The following is a 6541-nucleotide window of genomic DNA, read 5'->3' as shown; positions in this document are numbered from 1 at the left end:
ATATATAAGTTCAGAAGACTGGTGGAAAACTGCCGACCAAGGATGTGAATCACATGGTTTTAAATGTCCTGCAATAACAACATACTTAAGAGCAACATCCAGCATTGGAAACTGATTCAAATATTTTCATATAAATTGAGTTCGTATTTGCTCATGCCAACATTCAAAGGATAAATACTTGTGATGGAAATATGCCAAAAATATGTAACAAATCCTCATATCACCATAGACAGAAACTTTATAGACGTATGAAAGTGTGGGCAGAAAATAATAGTCATACCCTGTTTGATAAGATCACTGTGTTTGAGGAAGTCGGACTTGTACTTTCAATAGCTCTCCAGATCACACACAGCAGCACTGTAGGAATGGGCTAAGCATCTAAGTACTCAGCAGACTAAATCCTCAAAATTAGCTATTGGATAGAAAGTTATTTATAAAGCCCTCTTAGGATAGTATTTCTAAGGCTAAAGTATTCTAGGATACCTATGGAGTGGTGGAAAGTATTTACACAATATATTAGCGAATATATATCTTAGATAATATTCATTTTAATCAATGAAAATCCATCACTATTCCACTGCTAAGAAAAACCTGCTAATTTTGCCAATAAAAAAGCCATCTCTAAAACAGCATGCTAAGAAAATTTCTAGTGTGTATCAGAATGATTAAAAGTGCGTAGTGCCTAGTCTTTCTATATTGAAGGCTAGAAATGTTCTTGATTAAGTCCAAACCTGACCTGAGAGTGCAGAGTAAATCTAAGGAACCTAGATATGCTCAGTCACAGCCTGTGCTCACATACGGTATGAGTTATAAACCTTACAACAAAGCATTGCCATCAATTCCATTCTGCAGCTGAGGGAAGAGAGCACAGGGAGAATTTGCTCAGGGTCACAAAGGCAGGAAATGCTGGACCTGGTTCGGACGCAGCATCTACTTTTAATCTATACTATAATATAAATCAGTGTTGTGTTGTGCTGCATCTTTGAATTTTCCCCATATTCTGACTTTATCAGGGACTCAATTTTCATTATTTAATTTTTTTACACGTCTCTTTTTCCTGTTTCTACTTACCAAATTCAAATTTGCTGTGAGCTGAAAATCCATATACAGCAGTTCTTTGAACTTCTTGCATTAAACGGCCCTCAATAGGACTAAATAAAATAGAGCTTGGATTTGGCCCTGGGATGTTGTGAAAGCTGCTTCCAGGATTCCTAAGGGCAGTGGAAAGCTGTTCTTCTCATAAGTGGTTTGAGACTGTGTTTGATTTTAAGGTTAACAAAGGGGGGAACGGGAGCAGGTGATGGCTGGGTTGTGCTTGATGACTCCGACTCCATTCGGGAGCACGTTTCTGTGGTGACCGGCTGGCATTGTGTAAGGATGATTATTAATTCCAACTATCAGCAGGGCCCGAGCCAGATTAATCTCCATATGGCAACGACACATGAGATCCGAGTGCAACCATCGATATACACAGGTCCCAACCTTATCCACATGCTGGCACAGAGCATGTCAGTTGCTAATTCTTCTTTGGGAATATATCATTTGATTCATGTGTGAAAGATCAGCAAGGAAGGCGTATAAATCCCACTTTTGTTCAGCCTTCTGGGCAGTTCGAGCCTGCTAATTTCTGCAATATGCATGATGTATAACAGAATGGCAACCTCTCAGATTTACAGTCTCTCCTTCGAGTTAAAATTAAGCAGGCAACCATTTATTAACATTTCAAAGACAGACCAGTGCCCTGGTTAGTACTACAAGTTTAGCGACTTTTGACAAGTGAGAAGCCTGGCTAAATCTCCTTCCCCCAGCTGTTGATTTATGGCTCTGGATGAGCATGTGAGTGTTGGAGGGTACATATCTGCATTGTTTATTCTCTTTGGTCAAATTCTCCTTTATGTGGCAGCTTTTTTAACCTGACTATACCACATAAAATGGGATTCTTCCCCAACCATGCAACCACTTTGTCTTACTTTCTCTGTATCAGTTTTATATACCTTCACAGAATTTATGATGACTCCACCCACAGTTATATGCTATATAAGCAAAGCATGGCTCTCTGATTTCCTTTCTTAGAACTTAAGACTCATAAGAGCAATGAGTTTGTCTACCCCTGGCAACAATGCCTGCCACACAGTAGAGATCCGATAAATATTTGAAAAGGGAAAACGAACTGAACTGTTCACAAAATCACTTCTCTTCTCTTCTGTGGCACTGGGGAAAACATACATAATTTTGTTCAACACTCAAAGTAAAGAACTTTAATTTGCACAATGCTGTTGTCAGAGAATATTTCCTTTAACTGCCATTAGCCCTTGTCCTGGAATGACTCCATGCTATTGAATTGCAAATATTTCTGCATTTACTCAGAAGAAGCAGAGGAATTATGTAGTAGCAACTAAATGTTTCCATTTTTTTCTAACATGCAATTTGCTATCTATAGAATAACTAGATTATCCTTAATGGCAAGACACAAATAATAAGCATTTTGATTAAGACAAGTTGGATGAAGGCCAAATGCTAATAAAAGCAAGAAAGAACAAAACTAATGTGGCCTCCTCAAATTAGCTAAATTGACTACATAATGAGAAAAAAGTTTAAATTAGTTATCCAGTGGCCCCAAAATGAAGCATTAGTAATGCTTATTACTGGAAATCTATGGAATCTAAAATTAATTATTCTATTAGTTTTTTTCTTTAAAGCTTAATTTAACCAGTAGCCATAAAAATATATCAAGCTTTTCAGAGTAGGTGACTATGAAAAAGCCAGGTGAAATTTTCCCAATAACTCTTAGATATCTCTAATGTTACCAGTACCCACATTCTACAGTGTGGTCTTTTACTCTTTTTCAGATCTACCAACTCTTATGAAACAATTTGTTTTAAATATCTTGAATAAATGATAAGATTCACTTTGCCAAAAATTTCAGCCAAATTCTAGTATCTAGGACAAGGATTCTCAGGACATTCTGCAGTCTTTTCATATTTTTCAAACATGGTATTGTGACGCTCAAGGTGAACTAAATAGATTGTTCAACAGCTAATGGAAAGGGTACGCCACTTGGTCCACTCACACTTTAGCCATTGTGATGTTATTTCCATGTGGGCTCCATGATGGATCATAAGTAAACTTGTGTTTATGTTCTTACTTATAAAGGAATTTCTCAGCCTTGATTTCCTTCCAAATCTCCAACATGTCTGCCAATCTCTGCCCCATCTTGAACGTCAAACTCATTTGGTCTTTTGGCCTAGACTCCACCTCGTTGGTCACCATTCAGTGGCATATAAAACTGTAGAAATGATAATGATGAGATGATAAAAATTAGCATTTATTGTGCTGTTACAATGTGCCAGAACTGCTATTTAGTTCCATTACTTCAGTAGATCGTCCCAACACTCTATCAGGTGACTACAATTATCACTCACATTCTTCCAAACTGAGGCTTAGAAGAATTTGTAAATGCCTAAGGCCATTTGAGGAATAGAAGAAAGGACTGCAGTGACACAGAATTTAATTCCAAACTTAATGTCATTGAAGTCTCATAAGGTTATTGTCTTGCAAAACAATATTGTAAGTTCTTTGAAGCCAGAGATTAATTTTTTGCTATATAATTTAAAAGTTTTGATGGTCACACATTATGATGATCACCAAATCGACTTCCATAAATAGCTGAATGATTGACACAATGACCTAAAATGCCTACTCTTTCAGAGTGCTAGAGGAAATGTAACCACCACAACATATTTATCCTTCATCTTCCTATCCACTTGAGAAAGTTTGTTTACTAGCAGAGAAGAATGCTTTATTTGTTAGCCCAAACTCAGTATAAGGCAATGCACTTTTTCATTGGTAGCTAAGCTAGATAATACGTGTTCCTTATCTGTTGTAGAAACTAATTCAGAGAGTTTCAGATTGTTGTGACACTGATATACTGCAGACCACGAATGGCTCTGCAGGCATTCATGGAACACATGAGGTTAAAACAAATGAGGGGAAACTCCAACTCCCTCCTCCCCTTTCACAGACAAGAAAACTGAAGCTATTTGCTCAAAGCACATACCATGTTCTCCCATTATAAATTTCGGCTATTTATTTCTGCACCATTACTGAGTCACTGCAGAAAGCTATAAAGAATGCTAAGTAGTAGTATATCCTCTGGTCTGAAAATGTAGACTATTATATATGAATATATCCATGTGTATGTGTGTGTGTGTGTGTGTGTGTGTGTGTGTAGATAGAAAGATATCAGCAAAACAAGATATTATGTAGTACTCATTTAAGAGATGAAACCTGCTACTTTGTATGTTTAAAAAAAAAAGTCGGGCGTGGTGGTGCACACCTTTAATCCCAGCACTCGGGATGCAGAGGCAGGCAGATCTCTGTGATTTCAAGGCCAGCCTGGTTTACATAGCAAGTTCCAGGCTAGCTGGGGCTACAGGGAGACCCTGTCTCAAAAAGACCAAAAGAAGAAAAAGAATAAAAACAATAAAAAATAACAAAATAGAAAAGGGCAAACAAAAGAATATCCCTCTTCCAGAAAGTCAGTAAAGGGAGAGTTTTGATGGCAGCAGAGAAAGAGAAGCAGGAAAAGGAAAGAAGAGTGAAGCATTGGCCTCTCAGAAGCCCAGAGCAGATGTGAAGGGAAAGCTAGGGCAGAGATAGAGTTCTTACAATGGGAGAAGAGATGGAAAGTGCTGTGACAAAGAAGTCCTGAGGAAGGGAAGTATGAAGGGAACCGAAACTTGATAGCTGGTTTTCTAATTTTTTCATTGTTGCATTATCTTGTGTCACACTATTCACTGCAATGTAATATTATGCTACACCACACTAAATTATGCTATGTTGTAAGAGGAGCTGGTAGTGGATTTAGAAGAAGGAAAAAACTGGAAAGTCACCATGGAGAATATAATAGTGGATCAGTAAGATGAATTTTAAAATAGGCTCCAGTGGATAGACCCACACTGTAGGGCATTTAAAAACACAAATTTGACACTATAGACCTTAATATTATAATAGTGTGTATGAAATTGGACAGGGGTTAGTAAGGGGGTGCAGATGTGGGACAAAATCTAAGTATGACCAAGATATATTGTATGAAGGTTGAAAAAATTCAATTTAAAAAATTCTCCCTCTCAAAATTGAAGACCCAAATATGAGTAATTGCAATTTTAGCCACCTGATATTTGACAAAGGGGCCAAGAACATTAACTGGAGGAAAGAAAGCATGTTTAGCAAATGGTGCTGGCAAAACTGGATCTCCACTTGTAGAAGAATGAAACTAAACCCCTATCTTTCACCCTGCACAAAAGTCAATTCCAAATGGCTCAAAGACCTCAATGTAAAGCCTGAAACTCTGAAACTCTTAGAAGAAAAAGTTGGAAAAAACCTACAAGATATAGGTGTAGCAAAGGACTTTCTAAACCGGACACCAATAGCCCAGGAAACAAAGGCAAGAATTAACAAGTGGGACCTCATTAAACTAAAAAGCTTCTGTACATCAAAGGAGACAACCAAGGAAACAAACAGAAAACCAATAGCCCAGGAAACAAGGGCAAGAATTAACATGTGGGACCTCATTAAACTAAAAAGCTTCTGTACATCAAAGGAGACAACCAAGGAAACAAACAGAAAACCAATAGCCCAGGAAACAAGGGCAAGAATTAACATGTGGGACCTCATTAAACTAAAAAGCTTCTGTACATCAAAGGAGACAACCAAGGAAACAAACAGAAAACCAATAGCCCAGGAAACAAGGGCAAGAATTAACAAGTGGGACTTCATTAAACTAAAAAGCTTCTGTACATCAAAGGAGACAACCAAGGAAACAAACAGAAAACCCACAGAATGGGAGAAAATCTTCACCAGCGATACATCTGATAGAGGTTTAATTACCAGAATATATAACAAACTTAAAAAACAGAGAACCAAGACAAGAAGCAACCCAATTCAAGCTATATCATAGAGCTATAGTAAAATAAACAAGATGGTATTGGCACAAAAACAGAAACTGAGATCAATGGAACAACATAGAAGATCCAATCATGAGTGTACATAACTACAGCCATCTGATATGTGACAGAGATGCAAAAAATACAGTGGAGGAAAGAGAGCATTTTCAATAAATGGTGCTGAGAAAACCAGATGTCCACATGTAAAAGAATGAAATTAGACCCATATCTATCACCCTGCACAAAAGTCAACTCTAAATGATCTCAATGTAAAATCTTGAACACTGAAACTATGTTTAAAGAAAACATAGGCACTACGCTACAAGATCTAGACTTTGTAAATCAAACTAGACACTCAGAAGTTAAGGTCAACAATTGACAAATGGCACCTCATTAAACTAAAAAGCATCTATACAGTAAAGGAAACAACAAACTGAGTGAAGAGGAAGACTACAGAGTAGGAGAAAATCTGACAGAACATTAATATCCAGAATATATAAAGAACTCAAAAAAGAAAATCAGGAAAACAAATGAGCAGTTAAAAAATGGGCTATACCCAGGCCTGGTGGTTCACACCTGGAATCTCAGCACTCAGG

Source organism: Nannospalax galili, unplaced genomic scaffold (assembly GCF_000622305.1).
Source record: "Nannospalax galili isolate Female #2095 unplaced genomic scaffold, S.galili_v1.0 scaffold489, whole genome shotgun sequence".
Taxonomy (NCBI): Eukaryota; Metazoa; Chordata; class Mammalia; order Rodentia; family Spalacidae; genus Nannospalax; species Nannospalax galili.
Note: the sequence above shows the minus strand (reverse complement) of the source record.